Source organism: Equus caballus, chromosome 2 (genome assembly GCF_041296265.1).
Source record: "Equus caballus isolate H_3958 breed thoroughbred chromosome 2, TB-T2T, whole genome shotgun sequence".
NCBI classification, from domain to species: domain Eukaryota; kingdom Metazoa; phylum Chordata; class Mammalia; order Perissodactyla; family Equidae; genus Equus; species Equus caballus.
In genome coordinates, this window is record NC_091685.1 from 29,104,973 (window position 1) to 29,121,926 (window position 16,954).

Below are 16,954 nucleotides of genomic sequence, written 5' to 3' on the forward strand. Positions count from 1 at the left end.
CAGGGGGGTGGCTAGTGCCCTGGTCGGAGATGGACAATGGCCCGGGGCTCAGAGCACGGCCCTGGCCCTGCCCCTTCACTTCCGGTGCTCAGTTCAAACTGGACAATGCCAGCTCCGGCCAGTTCCCCTCCCCCACTGCTACAACCCATTTAAAGGGACAGAGCCTGCTTTCGGGGGCATCCGCTTGCTCTGAATTTGATCTTCTCCACCAAATGTGCAGAGCCTCTCGTGCTTCTTATCCTGTGCCCGTGTGTGTTCGTGCACGTGTACATTTGAGAAAGAGAGAAATGGGATGAGTGGGGGTAGGGAAGGGGAAGATGGGGAGCGGAGGAAGGGGCTGAGGAGAGATTATTTCTGTCTCTTTCCTACATGGAATGCTCTCCAAGAGGCTAAAACTTGAGGGTAAGGGATAGGGAATATGACTTTGGGCGATAAAAAGGACAACGGTGGCCTTTTCTACTCAGCCTAAAAAAATACATATCATTAACAAATATCATTAACAATGCTCCACTACCAACTGAGGACCCTAATTTAGATTTTCCAAGAGTTATCCAAGTACATCAGCCAAAGCCATTTTTATTTATATAATTCTCCCCACCCAACGGTCTTATCCCCTCCTGTTATTAGCGCCCTTAAAATATATTCATTCCCCCTACCTCTGTTGCTAAGATTCAGGAGCAAGTGACAGGTCTGGCTGAAGAAAAGAGAGGGAAAAGGGAGTTTCACGCTGGTTTCACTTGGTGCGCTCTCAAGAGAGATTTGTTCCCCAGCAGGCTCAACTAGCTTCTCTGTCCAGGGTCCTGAGGGCGCAGGAAGCTCTGTCCACGGTGCTGAATAAAGCCACGCTTTCCTGGCTCCCAGCTTCGAGAATGCCTTCTTGAGTTCCCATCTCCAAGTCCTTCCCAGAAAACCTGATTTTTCTCAACCCCCCAGTGACCCTAACACACTTGAGACGAATGAAAGTACTTTCTTGAGCGCTAAAGAGAAGGCATTTCCAGCAGTACATGATTCTGTGAGAGCCGTGCAGTATCTCAAGCTCCTCTTCAGAAAAATGGGTGTAACTATGCATTTGGCCATAAAGGGTGAGGGAGGAGAAGATAATATTTTCCGATTCAAAGAAAACCAAAGTAGAGGAGAGATTAATCTCTGTTTTCAAATCACTTCCCTAATTATTAGCGTTTTTCATAGGAGCACAGGTGTTGGAGTCAGCTTGCCCATGTGTGAAAATCAGCTCTACCATTTACAACTCTGTGACCTGGGGTGACTTTTTTAACCTCTCTATGCCTCAGTTTCCTTCTCTGTCCAGTGGTGATAATGAGAATATTTAACTCTCAGAGTTATTTTGAGGATAAAGTTAGGTCATGTAGGTAAAGCTTTTTAGATAGTGCCTTACACGTAGTTAGTTTTCAATAATGTAAATTGTTACTATTATTATAGCTATTGTGCACATACTTGTCTCTATGATCTAGAACCTGCTGGATCACTTGCTCCCTGAGGACTGGGGCCACTCATGTGTTATTTATTTCTACATCTTCTCCCACATCCTTACCAGAGCCTGGCCCACAGAAGACACCCAAAAAGAGTTTCCTGAATAGGCTTTAATTGAAATAGTGAATGTTATTACAATAGTCATAATATTTATTCTCCTAGGCTTCCCCTCTGAAGTCTAAACAATTCAAACCCGGGGGGCTTCAGGACCTCTTAAAGTTGCATATGTGGAGGCAGAGGATGCTTTAGGAAGGGACACATGGCTCCCAACATAATTGATTCTTCATCCCCAATGGTTTGTCTCCATGTGGAAGATGGGGACTCCTGACCAAACCTTCTTCCTCTCTTTGGTCCCTGTGTCAATGAAAACTTATTCGGTACCTACTATGATGCAGCCATTGTGCTAGTTCAAAAGTTTGGTGGAGGAATCAGATAAGTAATATTCACTAAATAGTACGGTGACCAAAAATGCATCCCCAAAAAGTAAAGAAGAAACATTCCCTGCCTTCCAAGAAGTTATGGTCTAGTTAGGGAGATAAGACTCGATATAGCTAAGTATTGTAAGTTTCTTGTGTATTGGTTTCTGGGAATAGTAATATCTAGGTAAAAGAAAAAAAAAGAGCTCTTTAGACAAGGCAAAAGTGTCTAGTATTAACACAAAGAACATCCTCCCTTTAAAGTACTTTGCCGGGTCCCTCTTGTGTAGGTTCATATCTTCATAAAAGGAAGACCTGAAAGAGGTCTTAGTAAGCATAACTCATTTAACATTTAAAAAATACTTACTGAGTGCTTCCTCTGTGGCAGGCACTGTTCTAAGTGCTAGAAATATGTCAATAAACAATACAAACAAAAATCCCACTTTTGAGGAGCTTATATTTGGATAGGTAATAATAATAATAGCTATTATTTATATTACAGGCACTTTTCTTATCTCATTCAAGCCTGTCAATAACTCTGAGTAATAGATATTAATATTCCAGCCTTACAGGTGAGGAAACTGAAACTTAATGAATCAATGTAGCTTGCCCAATAATGTAGCTCAGCAGAGCCAGATTTGAACCCACATGTTTGACTCCAAAACTCACATTCTTTCTACAGTCCTAGTATGTTGTTATTGTGACTGGTGCTATCTCCATTTTACCAATAAGGAATAAGATATGTGCAAGTAAAAAGGCTGTGGAGGGAAGCTATACATTCAATATGATAGTAAATAAGACCCAAGCTTGTGATTCCTCTTCCCTGGGCCAGAGCTCTAGTCTGTCACTTCTATTGATCACCCTCCCCCAAACTCCCTGACTTTCTAGATCAAAGAGCTGGCCAGAGCTGAAGCAGATCCTCTTTTGGACAATCATCCACATCCAGCTCCAATTTCTGAAGTGTTTTGAGAACTCTGTGGGGTCCAAGGTGGTTGTTTGGAGTTAAAACCCTGAACATCTGCTAACATGAATGATGGAGTGCATTTGAGAACAGTATTTCCCACAGTGTGTCCCTCAGGACACTAGTTCCTGATGATTAATACACCTTACCTTTTTTTAAAAGTGAAATTATTTGGAAAAGTTAACATACTAGGTTTCCTATGCAGGATTTTTTAAGCCTTTAGTATGGTAGCATGCTCTGTGATTCATCAGAAAGGGAATACAACATGTAGAGTATTCCCATTCATTCATCCGCTCGTTCACTCACTCACCTAACAAATATTTGTTGAGCATCTATTATGTGTCAGGTGGCACTGTTTGAAGCACTGGGGATTCATCAGTGAACAGAACAGATAAAATTCCTGCCCTCACAGAGCTTACATTCCAATAAACAAGTAATTAAGTAAACTGTATAGTATATATAGTTAATTTGCTCTGTGATCTCAAGATAGGTACCCAGTTTTACCATTTAAGAGTAAAATGAAGGAGTTGGATCAGTTGTTAGACAAATGTTTCTTCCAGTTTTGACATTCTAAAGTGATATGATTCATGTGCATGTGTGTGAGAGAGAGAGGGAGCACTCCTAATTACCCTGAGAAACAATCTGCTTTCACCCCATGCTGTCATCTTCATCCCACTCCAGGGACTAGGGCTTCCTACATCAGGCAGGATTGTGCACCTCTCACCTCTTAGGCCTGTTGAATTGGCAGAAGGAGGATGAGCCAAGGGAGTCCCCTTCCTTCTTTCAGTCCTGCTCCCCATGCGGGCCTTGCTTCACAGAGCAAGACGCCAGGCACTTGCTTTCACCAATAATGGCTTCATTACATTGAAAGGAGACGAGAGTGACCTCAGCGAAATAGACTTCCTGACCCCAGCTGACCTCTGACCCTCACCCTGACAGCCTCTAAATCTTTTCCTTCTGACACATCCCCCACAAGGTACAGGCAAGAGGAGGAAATGATGAGCCTGCTATAGCCCACTGTCCAGCGACTGTACCTCACCAGGTGTCCTCTTCAGTGGAATTTGCCATGGCCAACAGTAATTTCCCTCATGGCTGCTGCTCCTTTCAGGGATCCTCACTGTGACTCCAGTCTGCCCTGTGGGTCACAACTCATCCAGCTGTCATTCACCTGGTGTCCATTTGTATGTGTTCAATGATTGTCAGGTACCATGGGCACAGGAAGCAGGATGCCTAACCAAATGCTGTCATTTCCCCAGTGCTGCTTTAGCCTACTCTTCCCTGACTCTGCAGTCACTCTTTATTGAGAGCTGATTGTATACCAGGTATGCACTAAGTGCTTTGTGTTCTTGTCTCCTTCCGTCCTTACCTATCCTAATATGATCCCTATTTTACTGGAGAGGAAACTGAGACCTAGTGGACTTAAGAGATTTGCCTTGACTCACAAATCACAAAGAGCGCATCCCAGGTTTAGCTCACTCCAATATTCTTCTTCTTCTTTACTTATTTTTTTTTTTACAGTTAAAGTGATTAATGCATGTGGTTAAAAAAAATCAATTAGTATTGAAAGAATTATAATGAAAAACAACAGTCCCCTGACTACCCTACCCCCTCCATTCCCACGAGGCAACCACTCTTTGAGTCATTTCTTCTAGAAGATATTTGTATATCTCTAAATAATATGCATGTAGCTCTGTTCCTTGATTTATCAATTTTAAATATTATCTATTGATTTCCTGTTACAGTGGATGAGGACTTACCATTCTTACAGGACACACCTCCCCTTTCCCCTTTCTCCCAGTACAGTTAAATTACCATTTTCAACTAACTTGGTAACCAATGTTTACATTGTCATGATTATGGAAATGTTCACTGCATTGCCAAATCCTATACTAGGATGAAATTCCTTTTCTTGTACTGTGTTTTATTTTCCCTGGACTCTCTAACTGCCTATCTCTCTTTCCCGCAGTATTTGTCATTGAAATATCCTCAGTTATGTTTTAAGAGCCCCGTCATATTTTTTCCACAAAATCCTCATTTCTCCAAGAGTCTCTTTCCTGAGGCCTTCCCTTCTGGTTGCTCTCCAGGTTTGCTTCACAGCTGTCACCTTGTCACCCTCACAGCCTCTCACTACATGTTTAGAGCTGCCGTTTCCTGGACCTCGTATGCAACTCCTTCTTGGTTCACTCTTGAGACGCACATCCTCGAGCACCCACCCGAGAAAGGGTGCATGGGAGGGAAATTTTCTGGACCTTACAAGCCTAAATGTGTCGTGTTTATCCTCACTTTTTTGATGGTTTCAAAGCCACACTCTTTACCACTCTGCAGTGCTCATGGCTAGAAAATGAATAAAGGCACTGGGCTTGCTTGGAGGACACTGAAGTTGGAGATGTCTTTTCTAGATTCTAAGGTTGTGAACCAAGAATTATCAGTGGAATAAAAAGTATGATAAGTAATGGGGCTGGCCCCATGGCCGAGGGGTTAAGTTCGTGTGCTCTGCTTCACGGCTGCCCAGGGTTTCATCGGTTCGGATCCTGGGCACGGACCTAGCGCTGCTCATCAAGCCATGCTGAGGTGGCATCCCACACAGCACAACCAGAAGGACCTGCAACTAGAATATACAACTACATACTGGGGAGCTTTGGGGAGAAGAAGAAGAAAGAAAAAAAAAAGATTGGCAACAGATGTTAGCTTAGGTGCCAATCTTAAAAACAAAAATTATGATAGTTAACGCTTTTTGAAGGTTCGCCATGTGCCAGGTACAGTGCTGAGTGCTTTACGTAAGTTATTGCATTTAATCCTCACATCAAACTCATGAGACAGGCATGGTTATTGCTCCTGTCTTACAGAAAAAGCTGAGCACAGAGGGTTAAGCAACATGGTGAGGGTCATGGAGTAAGTGATTAGAGTCAGGGTTCAAACCCTGGTAGGCTGACTCTGGAATCAGCATTCAGGTTCCATAATCTACAATTCTTCCACTCAAAGAGGCTTAGAAATTCTATAGTATCTTTAGACTTTGTTTTCCTCTCGCTCCACTTTGTAAATGTGGAAACGACCTAAAGTCCAAGTGACTTGTTCAAAGCCTTGTAACTAGTTAATAACAAGAACTAGAAACTCAGGTTTCCTAGTACTCCTTTTCAACCAGGGAATGGGGATTCGAATTCAGTATTGGTTTCTGAACTTTGGTTTCCATATCTGTTTAGTGGGGAGAAAACTAGTAGAGAGGACAGATACATAACTAGACAAATGTATCAGACTGGCCGGGATGTACAATAGAGGCATGCATAATGTTCTGTGGGAAGAATGGAAGCTAACATGTATTATATGCTATGGAAACCCTCCTGGGGGAGTGGCATTGCATTGGAACTTGTACAGGATTGTGAAAGCCAGGGACGGCGGGGCATTCCAGAAGAAAGGAATGGCAGAAATGAAAACAAGGAAGCTTGAAAGTGAACAGCTTATTTGAGGAACAGCCGCGATGTTTTGTTCCCCTATCAGCAAGTCCTCCATGTTCCTGTGAGGACATATGGAGAATACCGTATTTTTCATTCAATCTTCAATCATGCATTCATTCAACATTTTGTCAATAATAGAGATAGAATGGTATGGCAAGAAAGTTCTGGGTTCTAGTCCTAGCTCTGTCCCTAACTCACTGTGTGACCTTGATGCTTCCCCATCTATCAAATAGGAGAGTAGATTTATGATCTCTAAGGCCTCTTCCTGCTCGCTGTATTTGTGATAATTACATGTCAAGAATAGGACAAAAAGTGCTGAAGTACCCCTGACGCCCCTCCTTTAGAGTAAGGAGAGAAATAGCATCTGTTACTTTCTGCTGTGTGTGGACATAGTCCCCTCCAACCACCCTATGAGGGAAGTGTTCTCTCCATTTAACAGAAGAGAAAACTAAAGCTCTGACTATTTGAACAGCTTCCTCAAATTCTCCCAGCAAGTAACAACAACAAAATAAGTTAATATGTGTGAGAGTATACGAGGTGCCACGTGTCAAGACCCTACATTAGCTCATGTAATCTCCCAGTAACCTCAGGATGTGGGACTTATTGTCTCCACTTTCAAGATGAGGAAACAGGAAGTGTCTGATGCCGTAGCCTGTGCTCTGAATTACTAGGCTACACTGAATCTCAGTGATGACTTCTGAGACCTCACCAAACTCCATATAAGTCACTTCAGAGTCAAGGCCTCCAGATGACAGGGAACTGTCCCTTCCCTTTCTTCACCACTGGGCGCCTGTGGTTTGGCTATGGTGGAGGAAGGACGACAGAAGGACAGATGCATGGGAGCTGTCCGTTCTCCCCTCCAGACTCTTCTGAATACAAGCAGCACTCTGAGTTTCCGAGAAGTGATGCCTCCACTGCTATTCTATTAAAGGAGTGGGTGTGGAGCAAAGAGAAAGGAGACCCAGGATCCTTGATTCTAAGACTCTCAGAGCCAAAAGTGATCTTGCAGATCAGCTGATTCCCTCCCAGACCTCAAGCTTGCTATCAACCATTTTCTAGACTCAGCTAGCAAACCTCCAGCAACAGGGAGCTTACTGCTTCTGGAAGCCTTGCCCATCCCTGGATATTTGGGATTTTTAGAAAGTTCTTTCTTTCATTGAATTGAAACTGATCTCTATAGCCTTTACCCACTAGGTTCTTTAGAACCAGTCCATTCCCTCTTTTGCAAAGATTCTAGGGCCGAGCTGTCTGTTCAAACTCCCGTCCCACCCTTCCCTAGTTGTGTGACCTTGGATAAATTTGTTAGAGGCTCAATGCCTCAATTTTGGTTAATTTCCCACTGTTCCTGTGGAAGTTAGTCAAAAGCCAGGTTTACGCAGCTGGATCTTCAGTGATCCGCAGCCTCTTTACATTGTCTGTGCATTACTCTGTACAATGCTTTTCCAACACAAAGTGTTTTCCCATGAGTTGTCTCACCAGACCCAGGAAAACTGCTGGAAAAATGAGAGAGGCAAGATGGGCGGGTGCTTATCTCAGTTTTGCAGGTGAGGCAGGTCCCTGTCCCCAATACCAGACTTACCTCCAAACTTACTCTCCTCACTCCTGTCACAATTAGCCTTCCAGGGCCTCCACAGGCCTTGCTCTCTTTCTTCCTGGTATTTCCCCATGCTTACCCCTCTGCCCAAAACACCCATTTCTCTTACTTCACTTTGCTGATCACTATTCATTCTTTAGGCTTCAACGTAAGTGTCACTTCACCCAAGGATCTCTTTGCCTCTGCCTCCTCCCTGACCCAACACCCCCCTTATATGTTCTTACAGTACCTACACTTCTGCAACAGAGTATTTGCCCCACTTTGTTATAATTGCGTATTTGTCTTTCTCTCCCACTGACTACTAGAATGTAAACTCCATGAGGCCAAGGACTGTGTCTGCCTTGTTCATTGTGTACCCAGCACACAGTACAAAGTTTGGAGTAGAGTAATTGCTTACTAAATGTTTGTTGAATGAATAAATGCATGACTTGCCCAGGATTCTATGGTTAATAATGACCAAAATTAGAATCCAGGTTTTATTTCTAAGTCCAAGAATACTTTTTACCATCTCCTGAACCTAACCTGATTCCTACCCCAACCCCTACTGTCAGCCTCTATCCCCACTTAATTCCTTAGAATCTTAGATTGTTTATCTGGAAGGGACATTAGAGTTCATCTGATTCAACCCCTTCATTTTCTAGATAAGAAAACTAAGATCCATAGAGGTTAAGTGGTTTGCCCAAGGCCATACAGCAAACTGAGACCGTCCTTCCTGACTACTAGACTGGTACTATCCCACTGAGTTCAACTGAGTTCATGGACTCCCAAGGCCTTGTCTTGGGGGTGGGAGTAGTAGCTAATAATTCCATCAAGGTCCCTACTTTTATGCTCCGCCTGACTACTCAAAAGGCCAGACACCAAGAGTCTGTTCCCAGACATCTCACAGGCAGAAGTTTCAGGCAGGAAAGGATGGAGTGGGGTATGTGCATATGTGTGTGGGAGGGGAGGATCATGGGAAGCCGAGGATGCAGACATGAAAACCAGGCTGTGCAGCACAGCCTCACTGTTGTGGGGTCCCTCGAGGCTCCCACTGTGGCAACACCACTCCCTCTGCCCCTGAAGCTGACCTTTGGGGCCAGAGATCAATAACCTGGACTTTGGTGTCAGCCCCCTTTAGCCCTCCAGTGACCACAGGCTGCTCAGAAGAGCTAGGAGGACTAAGGGTCATTAAGTAACTGTCACTCTTCTGCAGCCCCACTTGGGGCACTGCTAGGGGAGGGGCCAGGGATGGGAACTGTTCTGGGGAGACACAGGTATAGCTGTTCTCCCCTCCCACCAGAGGAGGAGCGACCTCTCTCTCTCCTTGACCCCCACCCTCATCCTCTTCTCCTTCTTACCTGGGCCCAAGATTTCCTCCTGCCCTCTGTCCCCTCACACATCCTTAGCACTGGGCCCCCACTCCCCTCACTGAACCCCCAACCTCCTCTGGAAGCCTCCATCCTGTCTACTGAGCTCATTCCTCCCTCACTGAACCTCTATATTTCTCTTCGCCCAATCTCCTTCTGTGACCACCCCCCCCCCCCAACATTGTGCTGTATAATTTGGAGATATTTTACTCTTTTTCAGTCAAGGCAATAGGCAGGAATTTCTCATTCACCATTTTCTAAATATCTCATCCAAGAAATCTTCTCAACCCCCCCATCCCCCCAAGAACAAATCCACTCTTCTGGTCGTAATGTTAGCAGGACTCTGTTTCAGAAACCCCCTCACTCGCCCACCCCCATCCCACCAACTTTCCATGCTCCCTGCCCACCATTCCCTCTCCACATCCACCCCAATGCCCCAGCCAATCACTCTGATTGATTGATTAGGGAAGAGGAGGAAAGAGGATCGATGGAAGAATCTGGGCCCATTCTTATTCAAAGCTAAAGGTCCAGGAGGGAAGGATATTAATTGTGGGGAGGATCAGGTGATGGTCGCTATGGAGCTTTGGGGTGAGGTGGTCTGCAGTGGGGGACAGGATGAGGGCAGGCGTCAGACTACGCTCTGAAGGATGGGAGGAGAGTTGTGGTGGAGCTGATAGAAGTAAGAAGGCATAAATTGGTAGGATTCTTGGCATGAGGTTGGGGGTCCCCTAGACTATTCCACAGGTAAGAAATTTACCACTCCGTTATTCTTCCAGCTCAGAGTCGTCCTGGGCCCCCGGTACTCCCTGTGTCCAGCAGGGGGCACTCTGTCCCCACATTTCCCCTTTCCTCACCCACGAGAACCAAGTTCCTTTGTTCATTCATTCCTTAGAAAAAACTATTTGAGCGCCACTGTACGCCGCACTGTGCCTCAGACTGCACAAATGCGGGCAGGAAGGAGACAAACCGGGTCCCAGACTTCATGGCACTAGCTGGGTAGGATTAGAGTGAATAAATAGTTATAGTGATTTAGTTTAAGGGAAAACCAATCAGGCAAAGCCCTCCTGAGGAACTGACTTTTAAACTGAGACGTAACAGATGTCTAAATCTTCACTAAGTGACAATGTGGTAAAGAGGTGAAGGTGGGATCATGTTTCAGACAGTGGGAACAACGTGCAAAGACCCTGAGGCAGGAAAGATCTGGGCCCCTTCAGAGGGGAGGGAAGAAGCCTGTGTGTGGCTGCATTCAGCTTTGGTCAGAGGTTTAACCCTTTCCATTGCAGGATGCACACAGCTGGAGCCCTCAATTTTCCAAGGCTCAATTTTCTTTTCTTTTTTTTTAAAAAGATTTTATTTTTCCATTTTCTCCCCAAAGACCCCTGGTACATAGTTGTATATTTTTAGTTGTGGGCCCTTCTAGTTGTGGCATGTGGGATGCCGCCTCAGCATGACTTGATGAGCAGTGCCATGTCGGCGCCCAGGATCCGAACCGGAGAAACCCTGCGCCACTGAAGTGGAGCCCGAACTTAACCACTCGGCCCGCCACTCAATTTTCCTGATAATTGATTTTTTTTTTTTTTTTTTTTTTTTGAGAAGGGGATGAGAGAGAGCCAGTAGGTCTCTGGGGCCTTTCTAGAGTAACCAAGCTTGAGAAGGAGAATTCCTGTTCATCCTCTTCCTGAGCTCAAAACGTTTTATCTAGAAGGAGTGGAGCAGAAGTAGATTTAACTGAAGCTTCTGGGCCTCTCCCAAGGCTGGGGGAGGGAAGGGGGGAGCCAAGCCACGTGCTCACATATTTTTATAAAATTTGCGCAAATGACATATTTGAATCACAGTTGGAAATTTGAAATATGAAATACCAGCCGCTAGTCTGTTAAAAAGTAGTATAGAGGTGCACCAGGCAATTAATTAATACAAATATGTTTTGTGATTGTGGTATTTTTCAGCTTTCAAAATTTGTGATTTATCATGATTTCTTTTCTCATTTTATTTTATTTATTTATTTATTTATTTATTTTTAAGATTGGCACCTGAGCTAACAACTGTTGCCAATCTTCCTTTTTTTTTTTTTCTGCTTTATCTCCCCGAACCCCCCTGTACATAGTTGTATATCCTAGTTGCAGGTCCTTCTAGCTGTGGGATGTGGGACGCCACCTCAACGTGGCCTGAGGAGCGAGCGGCGCCATGTCCGCGCCAGGATCCAAACCCTGGGCCGCCGCAGCAGAGTGCGCGAACTTAACCGCTCGGCCACGGAGCCGGCCCCCTGGTGATTTTCTAATTACATTCTCTCTCTACATTTATTAAGAGCTTTCCCTTCTCCATTTGTTTATTCATTTGTTCATATCAGAATGGACTCATGGATTCCTCAGTTTTGAATGGGCTATAATCCATTACTATGAATTGTTTTGATGCTTAAATTGTCCCCAGTGTGGAGAGCGGGAACCGTTTCAAACTGATGAAGGATACCCACGTGTCCTGATCTTTCTTTGAGCATGTCCTTGCTTTCTGGTATTTCAGACTGTTCCAGGCTCACCCATACTTTCCCAGCCCAGCACCGAGACCAGCCATCTCTTTAAGGAGCCAAGTGTTTTAAAACTGAAAGTGATATGCAGGAGCTGTGTTCCTATTAGTCTAGTGTTTAAGTTTGTAGAGTCCAACATCTCATGTTTCTTGAAAAGCCTTCGACCTTAAAAAGAGCTGAGCTTGAACATCGAGTCTGCTTACTGGCTTTGTGATCTTAAGTAACATGAAATGAGAGCAATAATACCCACCTGCCGAGCTGTTGTGAGGATGGAAACTCCAGGAGGGCAAGGACCATAGTCTGCTTTCGACTGCGGTATCTCCAGCACCCAGGATGGGCTGGTCCACAGTAGGAGCACCATAACAGTCTTGAAGGAAGTAATGACCTGAGATGACAGTGTAAAGAGTGAACATTGTGCCCGGTGCACAGCCAGCCTGCAGTCAGGGGTGGCTGCTATTGTTATTTACTGGACGTGGTCCATTTTGTGGACTGTTTGTCTGTGCTCAGAGCTAGAGCTAATTGTCTGGAGTGCACTGGTGATGGGTTAGCTGGAGGCCTCTGCCCCTTTGAGAGGAAGGAAGGGTTCTGATAGAACAAACAGATAAAAAACCAACCTGCGTGTGCTGAGAAGGAGGCCAAAGACAAGCAGTAAAGTCCAGAGAAAGCTGCAGCTAGAAATCAACCAGCGGCTCTGGAAGGAGCGTGGCAGGGCTAGACCTCGGGGTGGAGGACAGGGTGGAGGAGATAAGAAGCAGCGGACACTGATGGAGGCAGACTTCTGGGAGATAGAAAAACTCTTTGTGCTAGACTTGAGGAGACAAGTGGATGAGGCTGCACTGAAACTCTCCATCTAATGCAAAACACAGAGACCACCCTGTGGGACCTTCTCATCTCATGGGAGACCAGACACAACCATCAGGGAAGTCAGATGGGGGCGACACAGACCCTGCTCTTGGGGATCTGATACCCTGACCTCACCACTAACCTTGAGCCCTCCTCCTTGTTCTGCTCCCTGATGCCCCTCCAAATCTGGTTGGACCTTCAGACCCTTGGCTTGTCCCCCCATCTGTCAAGGAGGCCTTATGACCTTGCACCAGGCTACATTTCTTAAAAGCCCCCTCCTTCACACAACCTCTGGGGGTTTTCCTGGAAACAGGGTGGTGGTGAGTCTGCTTCAAAGTGGCCACCAGTCTCTCCTCAGGGGTTACTTTGGAAGGTGACACCTTCCTCCTGCCTACCACAGCCTCCTCCCCAAACCTCTCTCCTCCCAGCACCCGCAGCTGCTATGACAGCTGACAGAGAGAAACCACAGACCAGAAGTTGAGCCAGTCTGCTCAGGAGAAGCCGGGGGTGGGAGTGGGGGAACAAAGTCCCTGCTTGGCACGCCCAAGTGGGCACAAGGTCAGCCGTGCAGTACCAGCAGGCTTGGATGCACAAAAGCCGCCACATTGCCATAGAACCCTCTGGCCAGGAGCCTGCCCCTCTGTCTGTAAGGGGCACCAAATGGCAGCTTCCCAGAGACAGGTGGGAGCCTCTCTTCCCTGCACCCATTTTAAGGTGTGGACACTAAAGAAGTGACTTGAAGAAGCTCCCAGAGCAAGTTAGTGACAGAGTCAGTCAAGAACTCAGATCTCCCAGCTCTGTCTTGTGATCTCTTTCTACAATCCCAATGATCCCTTGGCCAGGAATCCATGGAATCTAGAATTTTCCAAAATGTTTCCTGAAACTTCATGAAATATTCTGAAAACACAATCAAAGCTAGTGATTTTTTTGTGTGTTTTAAAACTTATTGGAAGAATATATTTATAATAAAAGCTAAACACATTTCTATGACTGGTCTAGCTGTGACATAATTATTGCCTTTAATAAATAGTATGCCATACCTAACTGTTGTGTGTGCTCCAACTGTAATGGCTAAAATCCAACATCACATTCTCTCTGAGGCCATACTTACCGTGGGTTGCTCCCAGGCAGTGACCAAGCAGACAAGTACAGGAAAGCAGGGCCATTCTGGGAGACAAGAGAGTCTTCTGATAGGCAATTTTGGATTGAGCACTTTCCAGTGGCCCTGCCACAACTTTCTTAGAATTGCACCACAGTCGAAGACTTTTCCTGCTCAATCTTAATTTCTTCCTCTGTCCTCCATGGGGGTCTTACCTGCCCCATGGTCTTCCAGCTCTCCCAGTTTCCTCTGGCTCCTTGCCCGTTTTCCATCTTAGGTGTTTTCTCCAAGAAATCTCTCCCACATCTAATCCCCTCTTGATATTTGCTTCTCAGAGGACCTGAACCAAGACATCAAGAATTCCTACAAGGTTCATGAACTGTTCTCCAATGCATAAATGCATTGTTTCAACAAATATTTCTTTGCTCTCATATTAATGCATTGACCAACCACATATTGAGTTGCATTTCAGATAGTTGATAATTTTACTATGAATTGCAACTTGTCTTATAATTTCAGCATGTGACTGTGATACTCAGTGGTTATTGTCTATTTGAAATAGGAATCAACTTTGTAGTAGTTAATTTGTGACACCTCTATTGTTTTGTGAGAGGCTGGGCTGTCTCCTTTAATCTGGAAGTCCTGACCTCTTGGTAGTGTTCTGATAATACATTCTTACTTTAGAAGTGCTCCATGGGAAATGAGTTTGGGAGGAGCTGGCCCAAACCCATCTCAGATGTACATACCTTCTCTGCTCCTGATGCTGCTCAGAGCAAGGAGCTTCAGACAGCTCCTTCCGGCTGAGGGCAGAGTAGAGTCCCGTATTGCCATAATCCACAGGGAAGAAGTCTGCCAGAATCCGTGCCTGCCCACCCGTCCAGAGAGGAGATTTTGTAAGCCACTTCATGTTGATCCTTTTGGTCTCCTTTGATGTGTTAAGAGTGACTAAATCTAGAGGTGATAATATTGTTGGATGTCGTGGGGATTTTGAACAAGATGAAGAGAATATTTCCAAGTTAACTCAAAAGATTTTTACTATGAATGGTGTCTTAAATTTCTCTCATATGCTTTCCAACATGTTTTCAAAGGTTGCTCATTTCGTTCTTTTTTTTTTTTTGAGGAAGATCAGCCCTGAGCTAACATCTGTCAATCCTCCTCTATTTGCTGAGGAAGACTGGCCCTGAGCTAACATCCGTGCCCATCTTCCTCTCGTTTATATGTGGGACACCTACCACAGCATGGCCTGCCAAGTGGTGCCACGTCCACACCCAGGATCCAAACCAGTGAACCCTGGGCCGCCGAAGCGGAACATGCGCACTTAACTGCTGCGCCACCGGGCCGGCCCCTCATTTAGTTCTTTTTTTTTTCCCAAAGATTTTATTTTTCCTTTTTCTCCCAAAGCCCCCCCCCAGCACATAGCTGTGTATTTTTAGTTGTGGGCCCTTCTAGTTGTGGCATGTGGGGATGCCACCTCAGCATAACTTAATGAGCGCTGCCATGTCCGCACCCAGGATTTGAACTGGCTGAACTGTGGACCCCGGAGGTGGAGTGCTGGATCTTAACCACTCGGCCACGGGGCCGGCTCCCTTCATTTAGTTCTTAAAATGACTTTGTGATTCGTAGAGCACATACTCTGGAGTTAGGCTTAGGCTGAAATTCTAGCTTGTATGTGACCTTGGGCAGGGAAATCATTTAAAATCTCTGAGCCTTATTTTCTTTGCTGTGAAATAGAGATGCTAGCTTCTCCAGCAGGATGAAGTGGGGTCATGTGCATTTTAGAGGTGGGGTGGGTAGGGGCTGCATCATGCAAGCCCTCATGGGCTAACCTGGGGGTCTGGGAGCATTGTGAGGCGTTAGTGACATGGTGAGATCACCTTCCCTGACATGGGCCAGGCAGAAGAAAATCTCCCCACTCTGTGCTCCCCCAATACTTTCTCTGTTTGTCCCTTAAAGCTTTTCATAATAATCCCTTATTAGGGTCTTTTCCACTCAGACTGGGAGATTCTGGGCAGCCAGAAACAGTTGGCATCCACTGAGGTTCAGACGTTATGGGCTGGCGTGGATCCTGGAAGACTATGTGTGTGAGGACTGAGGAGCCCCGGGAATATGAAATGGTCATGATGCTGAGTGAGAGCCACGGGTCTGGTCGGTCAGCAGGCCCACTTCTTAGAGTTGAAGGAGCTGCTACCATGAGGGGCTCTGACATATGGGAGAGAGAGCAAGAAGTACCATTTCAGCTCCCCCACCCTCTGCTGACAAAGTGGGACATTCTTCCCATCACTGAGAGCAGAAAGTGGCTTTGGTGTGGTAGGCATGACTTGCTGCCTCAGTGCTTGAACAGCCTCAGGAGGCAGATCCTTGGCTTCCCACGGAAGTCACTGGTGGCATCCCTCAGGTAGCATATTTGGGAGCCCACAAGGCCATCCCCGGAAGTTCTCAGAAATAATCCTCCTAACGACTCCCATTCATTCAACCTTTACTCTAGGTGAGGTGCTGGATTGAATACTTTCTATGCACAGCCTGCTACAACCTTCCTAACAACCCCAAGACCTGGATCCGTTACTACTCCTATCTTGCAGATAAAGAAATTGACACTAAGGAATGTTACGGAACTTGCTCAAGGTATGACCTAGTGTGGCAGAGATGGGGTTTGATCTCAGTCCAGTTGACTTTGGGACCTTGGGCTATTAACCAAAATACTCAACCACCACAGGAGAAATAACTGAAGGAGGTTTCGAGGTTGAGTTGGAGTGAAATTCAAGTCATTTCATTAACCTGCTCTGGGTTATTCCAAGGCCTGGTGGAGCCTAGGTGTTTGGGTTACATGTGCGTCCCAGCTGTGTTAGCCACCGACCTGACATCTGTGAATGTCTGTTGTGTGACAAGCTATAGCAGCAGGAGAAGCTCTGAGCCAGAACCATGGGCCTTCCAGGCACCTAAGCCCCTTGAATCTGGTGACAGGAGGAAACTGGCCTTGGCAGTGCCTCTTGGCCAGGGCTCTGAGGTCCTCCTGGCCCTCACATGAACATAGCATCTTAGCATCACAGCATCACACCTGTGATCCTACACCTCTTACTTTTTGTAGATGAGCAAAGATGGTAAAAATCTCAACAGACATGGCTTATGATTCATGTCTGCCACTTACTGGCTGTGTGGCCTCAGACAAGTTAATTAGCCTTTCTGAACTGTTTCTTATCTGTAAAAGTGAAGGAAGAAAATCCATTTCATGGGATT